Source organism: Mycetomoellerius zeteki, unplaced genomic scaffold (assembly GCF_001594055.1).
Source record: "Mycetomoellerius zeteki isolate Tzet28-1 unplaced genomic scaffold, Tzet1.0 scaffold35, whole genome shotgun sequence".
NCBI lineage: Eukaryota > Metazoa > Arthropoda > Insecta > Hymenoptera > Formicidae > Mycetomoellerius > Mycetomoellerius zeteki.
Window position 1 is genome coordinate 3,580,912 of NW_017257338.1, and position 14,982 is coordinate 3,595,893.

Sequence of the window (14,982 nt, forward strand, 5' to 3'; positions counted from 1 at the left end):
AGAAATGAAATTGAAATAAGAGATAGAAAAAATTGAATTGTATAATTAAATTGTAAAGTACAGAGAATTTCATATTTTCTCTATATTCTTTTGTAAAATAAATTTCTAATTTTTGTAATTTTTTCATTGTTTGGAAATGTATGAAAATTTCCTATCAAAGTTTCCTGTTATAATAAAGTTATAATAAAGCTTATAAAAAATATAATTTTTGCAAATCTTATGTAGATATAATTAAACGAAAGAATCCTACACAAACAGATACTCTAAGAAATATGGTTTTAATTAATTGTCACTATATTGCGATTCAGGTTTAAGAAGCTATAAATATTTTGCAACTGGGGAAATTCCGCCGCGAGTCTCGCAATAATTCACGTCGGTCGGCCACCTTCCGTGCGACGATGAAATTTTTATGTTCCGCAATTTCAATCCACGAAACTCGTTAGTCAGACAATCGTGCGACAGTTAATTAATTCAACGAAATTAATTTGGTAATATTAATTATATTATTAATACTATAAACGGCTGTTTTCACTCAAAATTTCTTCGTGGAAATAATGAATCAAAATTATTGGCGTATAAAGCTGCCAATTTTGTTGAAATTTATCGTATAAAAAAATTATGCGGACATTTTCGATGTGCATGATATTCACGTCTATATTATCGTTCGATCACGCGGAAAAATGTAGTCAACACTGCATTATCATGACAATCGAAGGTTGTCAGGTGTGCTCGGACCCTTCCATGAATGGCTTAAAGTCCTTTACACGAAGATCGATGCATCAGAATCAGAAGGTGCACCTAAGGCTGTTCCTTGAAAGGAATATAAACTGGACGCGGCGGCGAATATCGTGGACGTAACTTGAAGAATAAAGAAGAAGAAAAGCGACGCCATTCGTTGGACATTTAATGGACTTTTCGCCTCGCGGCGTCTCGCCGACTGCTCGCGCCGACTGCTGATTCAGCGTGGAAATTACGTCAGCTTCCTCGAGAGGATGGAGCACATGCGGAAGTGCCACGCCTTTCTCTTCCTCTTCGTAACATCTAACAGCCTTCAAGCCTTGTCTTCAGCCACGACGGTGGCAAAACGGCAGCTTTTCTCTCGCAGGATGTGCGAATTATGTGTCCGAAGTAGAAACGCGTGGAGAGCTGTCGGGGGTCTTTACTAGTTTTATTCAAGAGAAATTAAAAATGTAAGTAGTCTAAAATGTTCGCAGTAGTCGGATAAATTCGTTTTAATTTTCACATTATAATTATTAATTTTTATTATCTCTGTATTTAAGAAACAAAGATTATTGTGTCATTTGCTTATGTTTCTATAGTTTAATTTAAAAACTGATTACAGATACCTATAAAATTTGATGTTTGAGTAATGAATATTGTTATATTGCCAAAATAGAATTAAAACAATTCCTAATACGAAGGTAAAATACTAAGAACAAGCACTCAGAAGGTTAATATGATGCTTTAATGATCTATATTTTTCATCCGTTGCAGTCGCCGGAAGCCAAACCGCGAAGACTTTTTTTTATCGAGCGCAATGACGGAGATCTTCAATTTTCCATGTCGCGGAAATCGCATTTACGTCGCCTGCACTTTCGATATCCCTCCTTTAACGCGGCGCCCATTAATTGCTTAAAAGCCTCGGGTTACTGCATCCCGTTAAGAACTAAAATATGATTATCGAGTGGTAATTAACGATCCGACGTATACGTTATCATGAATTATTCATGTATTGTGAACAGCAAATAAATTTAAATTCTGTTAACGTTGTTGGCAGCAATGTTGGTAGATGAGCAACGTATATCAGAATAATTTTCGTTCAATAAAGATTATTTTTAATAAATATTTTACATAGCTAAAAATATATAGACATAAGTTTTTGTTTTAGTGGAGATTATTTTATGTAAAGTATTTACGAGATTTAAATTAATACATGGGTCGCAGTTTCATGAAAATAAATGTATTATTGACGATATGTCAATAAAATCTGATGTTTTAAAATCTTTTCAATTACGCATTTAAATATAGAGCAAAAAGATTATAAAAATAATGCAAGTATTTCGAAAGTAAACCTTTATAATCAATAAATATTTATCTAACAATAAGATAAATATTCTATAGTTCATCGCGTCATCATATTTCATCAACAAGAAAGGAAAATATCCGAGGGCTACGCCCAAAGGGGTTTAAACACTCGCAATGTCAGAGTTAACTACATGCGTTCGTATATCCTCCATTCATTATCTTGTTATCTCCCCCCTCAAACAATACATAAGCTCGACATTGTCACGCTGATTACTCGGAAGCCGCTAATAACACCGTATACAATGCCGAACTTGCAGAGCCGGTCGAATCAATGCCAGGCACTCTTGCGAGGCCACCACCGAGCTGTCCTCGAAGCTGATAAATATTCATAGCTCACCATGGTTGGCACGATTTCCTCGTCGTAAAACGGCCGGATGACGCGGGCGAATCCCTGCGACAGTTCCATCGTTCTGCGTCGCGATAATCACATCCAGTAATGCCGCGCCCGCTTGAATCGTTGAACACGTCGTAATTGAACCCTCGTTCCTCACGGAACGAAATTTTTGAGCGAATTAAATGGCATACAGCGTCCAGGCGCGTAATTCTGTACCGTTAATTACGAATTCTGTGTATCTGCATATCGAAGGATTCAACTGCGAACACGTTCGACGATTTAAGTGTGGTGTATCTTAGGAAAATGTTATTAATGAGAAATGACGGCTGGCATTTAAATCATGGAAATGTAGAAATAGAGAAATAAAGAATTAATAAAAATTCGTTTCAATTTCTTAATTACAAAATTAAGGGTTTTATAATCATTTCTATTCTTTATCCAATCAGTTCGATTTTAATTTTCACAAAAAACAATCAGATGAAAAATAAAGTTTTATTTTCGTTGGAATAAAATACTTTTGTGTTTAACATCTGAGTGCCGTATCATAATTTATATCACTGAGAAAGGCAAGATCAGCACTTTTCGAGAGTATTTGCTATTTCACTGTTTTTAAAATACAAATCCAATCTTTTTTCGTCACGAGCGCTTAATTCTTTCCAAGATGAGAATTCTACAACATAAGTATGTATATTTCCATCATAGGTAGTTAACTATTGCATAATCGCGTTTTAATAATTATACGCACAAATGTATATGGCTTCTATGAACTAGCATTGCTGCACATTACATTTTAATCCAATATCAGAGCGCATACCGTACGATATAATCTCGGATCAACTGGCCAAGGCTAAATGCAGCTTGTGTGTGTACTGACTTCGTCATTTGGCAAGCTCTATATGCGATCCGTGAGTTGCCATGTTCGATATTAATGGCTTTCTAGCAGAGTTAACATCCAAGAGAAGATTATATACATACGAAATCGGCAAAATTAAAAAGGATCTGATCGTTGGAATCTCTCATAAAGCTAAGATAAAATTACGTAAAGCATATACATGCACTAATGAGTGACCCATCTATTCTCATCCTTGCAATTGTAGACGAGAAGTCATAAATTGTATTTTTTCAAGAAAATAATACAATTAGTTTCTTATTGTTAATAATTATAGAGAGAGAGAGAGAGAGAGAGAGATAAAAGAAAATAGATTGCTTTTACTGAAATAGATTGTGCTTATTGAGTATATAGTAATTATTACATCCATATTCTTATTTTATTCTTGATTTTACATGGTACATTTTTTGCTTAAACCCAAGAGCATTTTTTTTTAATAAAAAATTAAAAATTGAGTTGTAATTCTTAGTTGATTATTTACTATATAGCATCTATTTTATATAACATCAAATTACATAGTAATTTTAACTTGATAATAGAATTATCAGACAGCAGAAAAGTATCTAGATCAAAAGTAACGTTTTTTTGTGACTAAGAATTTATTTCAACAAAGCGACGCGACCATATGCGACATAACAAATCGCTGGTAATGAGGCTAAATAGGGACAAACATTTATCATTTCTCCTGCGGGTGTTGTTGGCATTGCAGATATCTCCTGATAATAATAGTTCGCTTGATCATGGCTGGAATATCTTTCTGTAATCGAAAATATCAATAATAACAATTAAAGTAGATTTGTTTAAAAATGTTTCAGCATCCCGAATTTTGTCGTCTAAATATCAATGTGATTTCGTCTCTATTGTAAATAATAATTAAGAATGTGGAGGGAGAATTTTAAAATAACTGAAAATTTATGAGCGGTTTGTAGTTGTTATAATATTATCCAATTAAAAATTGTATTAGTATTTCTAAAATACATTGAGTAATATTCCACGTAATTCATGGTAACTTATTCTAATAACAATAATTATTATGTAAAATGAAATAAAGCTTGTTTCTTAATTATTGTAAAACGAATTTATATTGTAATAAAGATTTAAATATGTGTTATTAAAATAAAGAGATTTAAATATTAGACAAACTATAAATATCTTAAGATTTCAATCACTTGCCTCAAAGTGCTCGTCTCGGATCCGACATTATAGATCGGCAGTGCAACGCTTCCGGTGGAAAGAGATGGAAAAAAGTCGAAATGAATACGGAGCATTGAATAGAATAATGATGAATGCACATCTCCCAATGGAGATGCGCGTGATCGCTGCTGCATTTATCACTAGTTTCGTATGCTGACATACGCTTTTGATATATACGCTACTCTTATTTATCTCGTATGCGTGGATTTATAATTAACGCACTAATTACTATTTATAGAAATATTAAAGTAAAATTTTCATTAAATACTTTCTATAACACTTTTTTGCAACAAAACAAAAGAATCAATCTTCAAAGTATCATGTAAATATTAATTCTTGAAGAAAAAAAGATCAGAAATTCTATTTTTTCAATTCTCTTTCGACATATATGTATACATTCCTACAGTGCTAATGTTTTTAATATCAAATATATACTTAATATCTGTTTCATAATTAAAAATCCATTAATATATTAAAGATATTTGTTTATTATTTTATTGTATAATACCAATTTGTTCTCTAAGTCAAGTTATCTTTAAACCGATTGTATTCCTGTTTATTTTATTTTCAAATTCTGGTTTGTTAAAAAAGTCCAATACTTTTTGATGTCAACAACGGTATCCGTCGTCTTAGAAGCGCTCAGGCGAAATGTGGTATTTAATGGAAAGAAAAGGGTCGTCGATAAAAACTAAACGCTAACAGGAGGCGGCAATCCGTTTTAGCGGATTCGGTCAAACCAGTAAAAGGATTAGTTCGCGGTCTTAAGTTGGAAGAAGGACAAAATACCGAAGTGAACGTATACCGGCCATTTCTGCCGCAATCGCGGACTACAAACTATATCCCCATAAATAACGTCGTTACGAGACGGTGTTGAATGTATTCGCCGGCGACCACGTGTGGCAAACTGTGAAGCAACTTTTGGCGAAATTTGCACTTGGCAGTTAGTTACAGTCGGCTGAAAAGAAATACTATTATTTTCAAACTGAAACTACACCAGTTTACGTTTTGCGCCGGTTGCATAAAGAAAACAAGAATGAATACCTTTCTTCCGAATGCCTCTCGACGCGATGTGTTGTTTCATAAAATGCATACATATACGTACACCGATGTATTTGATTTCACTATCTAGCGAATGTCTTTCCCTTATGATTCGAAAAGGAATGTTATGCATGTTTTATGTAGTTTCGAAAGGAGTATGAGGTAAACGAAGTTTTATGAGATTCTTCGACTTTGTAACTATTGAATTTTCTGTTACTTGTTACTTCATGAGTGCTATACTTTGAATCATCTTTCGTACTCTGAATTCGGAGCTTTGTAATTCTCTAATGAACAAACATCTCTGTTTCTTGGCGTATTGTCTTCAAAGTTTTGCTTTACAAGGTTCATTTAAACAAGTTTTAATTACGCAAATTTGATTAATGTCACATTCTCTGAGAAGAGAAATTTGCATACAAATGCAAAAATAGCTTGTGTTAAACTTTGCTTAATGTCAATATTAAAGTTTATAATTACCATATTTACATTCACTTTGTTTAAATATGTGTTACGAATTTATAGAAATTCTAGAAGCGTTCATTTTGCATCAAACAAGTAATACAATCAACAGCTAACAAGTTTAAATCACGGTAATCACTTAAAATTACTTAAAAAAAAATGATAATAATTTTAACCTAAAGAGATTATTATAATCAAAGCGAAAATAAATTTTTTTGAATACTTTAAAAACATGAAAGACGTTTTTCCCAGAATACAGAATTAAAAAATTAAAATAATAAGAAAAAATTTGAATAAAGACGGTAAAACGTGTCAGGATTTTATAATGAAATTTGTAGATAAAAGCTTTTTCTTTCAATAGTATCTCCGTTTTGTGAATAGATTTGCGCTCTAGACGCTTAATCTATTTATGTTCATTAATGCAGAACTATATTTTTACTACCATTTCTAATCTGGCTATGCGCGTTAACCGGAAGGTACCGTGCTTGCTCGACACCACGACCCGTCATATGGTGCCACAAACAACCCGCGGCCGTTGCTTTACGCATTCGAAATGCACCGTGTCGCTTGGGAAGAAACGAGAAAAACACATATCGCGCCCATCTCGCCGAGATTACACGGACGCGTGTTTTTCACATTGTTGACGCAAAGAAACTCATTGTCTCTTTTTAATGTTCGCGTCGAGGTAGGTCATCCATCTCTTTCCCGCACGCTCTGTCAAAGTATGATCGTCGAAGCGCAAAGAAATCACAGAACTGAGCACCGGAAAGAAGACGTGATACAGAAACGAAAGCGATGAGACACGCTCAAGCTGTGCGAAATACACATACTATATCCATCTATTCTATTTACGAACGATTCTTCTTTCTCCGTCCGCCCTTTTATCCGACTCTACCACTGTTCGTTCACCGTATTATTTGGCCTTGTTTTATTAAGCTACATTTCTTTGTTTCTTTATTTGATCTCTTCCGGTGTGAAAATATTTTGAAATGGATTGTTAGCCAAACGAAGGAAATGGACAACTTTATTTGAACAGATTTTCAGTGAAATATTCAGAATCAAAGTTAATAACATTAGTAATAACACTATATTAAATAATAATAACAAATATTTCATTATTGATTTCATTTAAATAAATTTAGTATTATTATCCAATTTTCTTTTCTGCACGTTACATTACGTATATATCATATTATTATTTTATATTATCTGTACTATTGTATATTAAACTTTACATTATATTTGTTATTATAATATTTTTACACAGAAGACTCTTCATTTGTCGCTATTTACCATTTAAAGGTAATTAATGATTAATAATTTATGTATAATATAGTTTGTGTTTCTCGTAGTTGAAATTCGAAATCAAGAAGGTTTCATGGTACGATAAATGTTAGACACACAATTAGAATTTCTACTATTTCTACAATAACAACAGTGCATTCGATTTTTCAATGAAAGGGGAGTGTTCTCGTATTTACTCTCCTTTTAGTTGTTTTAACCTTTTGTTTTTACTGTGGTTTTAGTCGAACTCACAGCAACTCTTGACGTTGCGCTGCATGCGGCGTATTTTCCTCATTACATCCGACTATCCATCATGCGTCTCGAACGTGCAACAACATGCACTCTTTATGCACGATACGTCGCTCTGGTAGCGACATAAACTGAAAACGCAGTAATCCAACATTGTAATGAAGAAGTATCAATCTCATATGTCGTGACGGGTAAAACATCTGAGTTTCCATATAAATCACGTTTATACGCAAAATGTGAGTGCGATAGACATCGAAACGTGTGTCACAGTCCAATGTCCGATATAAATTGCGCGTATGAAGATAAGATCACATAAAATATACATTGACGATAGTATATTTTGAAACTTGGATCGATCCGTTTACTCATGCAATTCGTATTGACAGAGTATGTAAATCATTTTTGACGTATATACATATTATTTTTAAAATAATGCATTTATAATACATATTTGAATAAAATATTTTATATAAAAATATATATTATATAAACATGTGTACGTATATCATACTTATGTTTAATATTATATTAAAAATATAATTACGTGATTACAAAAATGATTGACGTAATCATCATTACATCTAAAGAGTAATAAAAATTTTTAAATAATATATGTTAATATTTTAAAAGTCTAAAGCCTAGTCTTATGTTATGCTTATGCTCTGTTATGCATTTCATGTGTGAGAGCCATTAGTCTTTATAATTAGAAAGAAATTTCCAATCTTGCCATTCTCTTGGAAATCAAAACATATATTTTAGTGCACGACAATACAGCTGCCTTATACATATATAAGAAAAATGCTACACTGACAATAAATATATTTCTTCATAAAGTAGCACGCATTCGGAATATCCGACACGGCGTGCATCATGAAGAAGGAATAACCGTGCAGAAGAGTATCGTGGATAAAAGATGTCTCGATTCTGTTTTCCTTCTTATGGAATAGAACGCAAGATTCATGACACTTTCTGAACAGCGTTTACGACTCGCGTCAGGTCGAATGGATGATAATATTTTCTAAAGTTGTTTCGTGCTTTACGATCGCTAGTACGCAGCAACGTAATGCGACGATGTAGCGCGATGCGGTGGGTGCGAAGAAATACGTTAAAAAGAATAATCGACAAACACGAAACGTGTCGCAAACAAGAATACTTCTATCTACATATACAGTTTGTAGGATTTTATCGGAGTCTACGTGCTTTTTTATGATCAATGAAGCTATCACTCCGACAAAACAGTTTCTTCGTACAGGATGCGAAAGACATGGAGGAAGTGAATATAAATTACATGCGCATACGTATGCATAAAGATGAAATTGATCTCATTTCTCTTACACAAATGAGATTGCAAAATTTATTTTAATAACATGGTCCGATGCACTTTATGCACAACATAGCGTGAATGCTGGACAAGTATGTAAAAATGGCAAGTAACTTTGTCGCAGGACGAGTCGTTACGTTTCGTACAGAAGACACGATGACGGGAAATTCACGAGATAAGGTTTATATTAGAGCAGACGATATATGCTTCTCGCTCGTTGCGCTCTTTTCCTCTCTTTCTCTCTCTTTTTTTTCTCTTTCTCTATACTTGATAGTTCACCCGTTCTATTGCATTCTCTTAGAAATGTCTCGAGACAAGGCACTCTTGACACTTTTATCCCGTGCATCTCCCTTACGAGAATGTTTCAGGAAAGAATATCTCGTCCATGAGGAACTTGTCCTGCCGTCGTACAGAACGAGCAACGAACATCCTAAATTATGCGATACTTTCAATTTCATTTATATCACCGTGGAAGATATTCATTTTCGAGATGATGCTTGCGAGATAGTAGTTTTGTTATACATGATATCTTCAATTTATTTGAAATAAAATTAAAATTCGAGTATGTTTCCGTTGTTTTTCAGAACGACTTAATAATAATTTAAAATACTTTTTAAAATTACAGTAAATAATGGTTTAGTAAGATTTTATCACGCATATTTACAAAATTTTAATTGATAAAATATTAATTTTTATATATAAATAAATAATTATAAATTACAATTGTTTCAGTAATATATTTCTTTAGAGGTAACATTTTCATGGCATTAATTGGAATTAATTTTACAACTCTCTAAATTTTTATAGAAAAAAATTGCTTGTGCGTGATTTATGCTTATATTTAAAAATTAGAGCAGACTTTTCACAAACGTTGTTTCTTGTTGCCTTGAATTTGTTAGGAGCGGATATGAGGGTGACTTTTAAGTCAACTATGGTGGACGACAGCCACGTGATCGCAAGAACCGTCTGACGAGCTCGCTGAAAAGGCTCCTACTTCATTCGGCCGGTGAATATTGCAGCGGCCATTAACTCGACGCCGACTCTACAGCGGGTTTGTTAATTTTTTAGAGGCCTCGACGATCCCCTGTACATTTATTACGAGACCTATGTACGCCCGAACAAACAGCAGCTCGTTCATTCGTCTTCTATTGTACATAAGGTTCTGTTGTCCGGAAAGGATTATGGCACTCTCTTTCTCCCATGTATTTATAAAAATATTTGTCTTTGTTCAACCGAGATAACTTTATCGTGTTGCCTCATGAAACGTGCGTGATTATTTATAAAATATATATAATTCCTCTTCGATCTCACGATAGAATAGATTATATGTGTATATTTTATCTCCGTTCCTATTACAATTGATTTTTATTTCATCTCAAATAAGCATTTCTTTATAATAAAATTTATCTTGTATATATTTGACAATATATGTGACAAATCCATTGTATTTTTCCCTTTTCAATGTTTTAATTCGTCTTCACTTTCAGAGATAATATCACATTATTATGTATGATTTTGCACGTATATACAACGAAAATTAAATTGGAATATTTAAAAATGCATTCGGTATGTCTATATGTTCTTGAAATACGATATGAAGTAACAGGATGTAAAATATGAAAAAAAAAATGTAGTACTACCTTTCATTAAATATATTTATGATATCTTGAATATTACGTTATAAATTACTGTTCTTGATAAATTGATTGTCACATAAGTTGATTGGCGTTTATTGATCATTAAACTTTCGATCATAAATGATGAACGCTTTGTAAATGTTGCCGCAAGAAATAATTTCTATCGTTCCGCCAGCGTTCCGTAAACAAGATACGGTAAATATGATAGTTACGGAAGATACGACTTGGCGGCGTATAAGGCAGAAATCACGAGCAGAGCCGAGAAAATAAATTGCGTAACGGGCAACGAACGAACGAACGAACGAACGAATGAACGAGCAAGCAAACGAAACGCCTGCCCGAAGGTTTCCCGTGAGAGCTGTGTCCTACACTGACGGAGATTCTGAGAGCAGAAACAGTGAGCAACAGGATATTAAAATACAAAATTCTATCAAAAATACGTTTTACGTATGAAACAAAATAAAAGAAAGTAATGCAATTTCGCATTTCATATTTTAACTGATCATAAACTACGAATAACAAACAAGTCGACATGTCTTTGCACTTTTTTACAAGAGTCTGACAAGTTTTAAATGAAATTTGTCGTTCTGTCATTTCATTTTAATTGAAGTACGAGTGCTGCATTCTACTACATTCTACTACAATAAGCTGAAAATAATTACTTCAAAATAAAAAAAGAATTCATTAATATAATTAATTAAAACCGAAATTATAAGTTGTTTGCATTTATAAACTGCATAATAAACTGTGCGTTATAATTTTCATTATACAATATCGTTCTGATAAATTAATATTCGCATAGCTATTTATAAAAAATGTGACAATAATTTTGATATCATTTTTATGAATTCTTTTTTTCTCCTTCCATTCTACATCGTGATTTTTGTCTCTCCTGCGTATCTTCATCAGAAGAGTTTAGAGAGAAATACTGCGAAAAGTAAATTGTACCTGCGAAGGTTAAATCACGGATGCACACGGGAGGAAAGTGCACGAAACGAGCAGCTTGATAAGCGACGCGCAAAAAAAGCAGAGACGGTATCTCACGTGGATACAAGAGGCATGTTACTAGTCAAGTTCGAGCATATGTCACGAGAGGAAATTACGCGTATATCATTAAATTTTTGCGAGCAAGAGACGCCGTAGGCTATTTCCGACAACGCGAGTTTCGCGTTGATGATGTCTGTTAGCGGCAATTCAAAAATATATCCCTCGTGTGTCGCTTATTTTTTCCAGATTTAGCTACATTCGCTGTAGTTCCTGTAGTAGTTTATATTTTCTTCCAAAACAGAGAATATACGTGATGCGTTTTATTACGCGTCCGATATTTATTAAAGAAAATTTTATACACACTACTATATACATATTTATCAACGCTCACAAAAGTTCCTCGCATATATACTTCATTATTTTATAAATTTAAAAGTATAGCGCAGGTAAATGCTGACATAGTATTTTAGATGAGCGACATTATTATTTCGCTCTCCTCTATCTCATTTTCCCCAATTTCGTTATTGTTTCCTTCATTGTAACTTTGTATTATTTTTATGCAATATAAAGCTTCTGAGGAATAAATTAACACTATTTCAGATTGGTTTAAGTACTTCTTTACTTGGTTTAAACAAGCAAACGAAGATTCAAGAAAAGAAAATAATAGCAACATCTCTCTTATTTCTTTAGCAGCATTGAATTTTTTCAAAGGTTTCCCAGGTTTGTTGTCAAGATCAAATTGGTATTATTCTGGAAAAACAGGTCTGCGACGTAAAGTGGCCGAGGATCCCGGGAGATATCATCGATAACGAGTCACGGAAGTGAAATGTTAAAATTCAAAGTACCTCGAAGACGCCCGCGTCGCGACGCTGATCCCATTGGTATCGGCGGTGCCATGGAGATTATGTGACTCCATCTTCCCGTTTCTCGAACCCGTCTTATCTATTACTCTTCCTTCCTTCTTTCCCCTTCAATATCGTGAGCAAGATCGAGCAAGCTAGTTACGTCTCGAGCGTGGACTTACGTACCGCAAAAATTTCCTCGATGCAAGCGACGCTTAAAGCGAAGATGTAAAGAGAAGGAAAAAACGACGAAGACAAGATTTTAATATTAGAGAGACGAGTAAGCCAGAAAATAGGAACGAAAGAAGGGAGGCTTATAAAGCTATATGCAGTTTTTTTCGGTATTGTTATGAGACTTCTTGGATGACTAATCATTTGCTTTACTACTGTCTACGAATTATGATTAAATTATCCAAATATGTTTATTTTACGTTATATTCGATAATTGGATTTGTAATTAAATTTTAAAAAAGATAAAATAATTGTTAATATATCAATAATATAGAATCGCTTTTTCAAGTTTATAGTTGTAAATAAATTATTGATAAAAAATATTTGAAAGATATTAAATATTTGATATAAAATATAAATGTAATTTTACGTAATATTCAAACATGAATTTTATATAAAAATTTATGTGTTTGATCTCTTTTTGATAATTTACTGTTGCTATAATAATTGAGATATATCTATTCTACTTATGTCTGACTATGTGACATCTTTTTCACTCACTCCACTATAGTTACATCTTCTCTACTGATTACGTCTGATCTAGTTATACCTTTTCTACTGAATTCAATTGGAATATATATCTGGTATAAAAAGTAATTTATAAAAACTAGAAAGTAGTAATTAATTTTACAAAACAATAAGAAACACACTTTGTTTAATTAATTAATTTCTTCCTATACTAACAATGATACATTTTATAATTAGTGGCACATACAATATATCCTATTATAATTTAATATTTATTAAATACAACAGTTGTACTTCTTAATAAAATCGTATTTAAAAAATTTATCAATTATCTTCATACTAAAATCGAATTCATACTAATGCCACCATATACATATTTCGTGTAAATATCTTATTAACATGTAAGCCTTTTTCTTCCTTTCTTCCTCCCTTCAGTAACTTTACCTCTATTTTTGGTCCTTATTATTACAATATTAATGACTCGCAAATTGTAACAAGTTGCGTTCTATAACCAGCTGTTACACGTACATCGAGCCATGTTCTCAAATTAATTTCGTGCAGTTCAGTATCGATCGGCGTATAAGCCATGCTTTTTATTATAAAGCGATAATTATATCTTATTCAAAGCATAGAATATATATATCTTTGTCATTTTTTAAGTAAATTTCATTTAAAGCGAATAAACTACTTTGATAAGTTTTCATATATTATTATTTTATCATTAGGTAAAAACAAAAGGAGATTCTCTTTTCCCACATTGCTAGATTTGTAATATAAGACCTTTCATTTATTACACTCTTATTTTTGATAGATACTGAAGCTCTTAAATCTTAAAAGACTTCCAGTTTTTTAACTTCTCGTAATCATAGACCTCTATATCTATAAAATACTTGGAGTCTGTCCTTTAAGTCTTCAAATCCTAAGACGCTTGGCTTTTCTGGATTTTCGGATTCTTGGGATCGTCATATATTGGATTGTAGGATAATAAAGATCACGGTTTATTGTTTTTACCTTGATTCGTAAAATACAACTTGCAAGTGCACTCGACAAGATGCACAGTTAACGATAACGACCTCGATGTAACAGTTGATCGTATTCGCGATATTATTACGCGATGATGACTCGCACGTGCATTATAACGTTCTTCGCGATAACTGTCAGCATTGCGCGTGCAAAATCTACATCATTTACGGTTCGCATTTAATATAGTCGAGAGGGACGCTGTGCGTGTGCGAAACTCAATGTAATATCGTTACATGCTAACGTCGACTATCCACACGGTACGGCGTGTAATTTAATACCGCGCCGCCGAAGCAACGATGCCGCGAGAACGCTTTCGAATGCATCCGCGGAAATATTCGCGCGAGCGAACTCATGCAGCTTTGCGATGACGTGCGCATGTGAGTGAAACGCGGTGTGAAGCTTTTTCAAAATTTGTAGCGGACTTTATGGCGACTGGATGATGGTAGACGACGGGCGCTTCTTTTTTTATCCGAATTTTTACGAATCGCATGGTCGCGTTTACTGGTATGCTTGACGGCAGTGTAAACGCGGCAACTTTGGTGTAAATAAAAAGCAAGAGCACCCACAATATAGTTAAATTGCGGAACCGGTGAGTTAATCGCAAGATATTGTGGCAATATTGTAAATCATGATGTTCCGATTTATTATTCTAATTCTAAAGACATAAATTTTGGAAAATCTGCATTATTATTATAAATTCTTTTATATCATTGTGTGTCGAAGTATTACAAAAGAAATATTTGTGTAACAATTTACCAACGAATTATGTACAATTTTTCTTAACCCGGTATATATATGTGTATTATATAATATATTTACACACATATATATGTACATAATAAAAATATATTTACATAAAAACTAGAAAATATAATATTGTTATTGTCATTTTCTGTCTAATATAAAGATATATTTACGCAGTTAGAAGTAAAAGTACTAATTCT

General features: G+C 33.0%; 1 protein-coding gene across 1 annotated transcript in view; it reads right to left on the reverse strand.

The window, feature by feature from the left end:
- The window catches only part of LOC108725661 (dipeptidase 1), a 109,643-nt gene that overhangs the window by 41,543 nt on the left and 53,118 nt on the right, over positions 1-14,982 (reverse strand). The window lies entirely within an intron of this gene.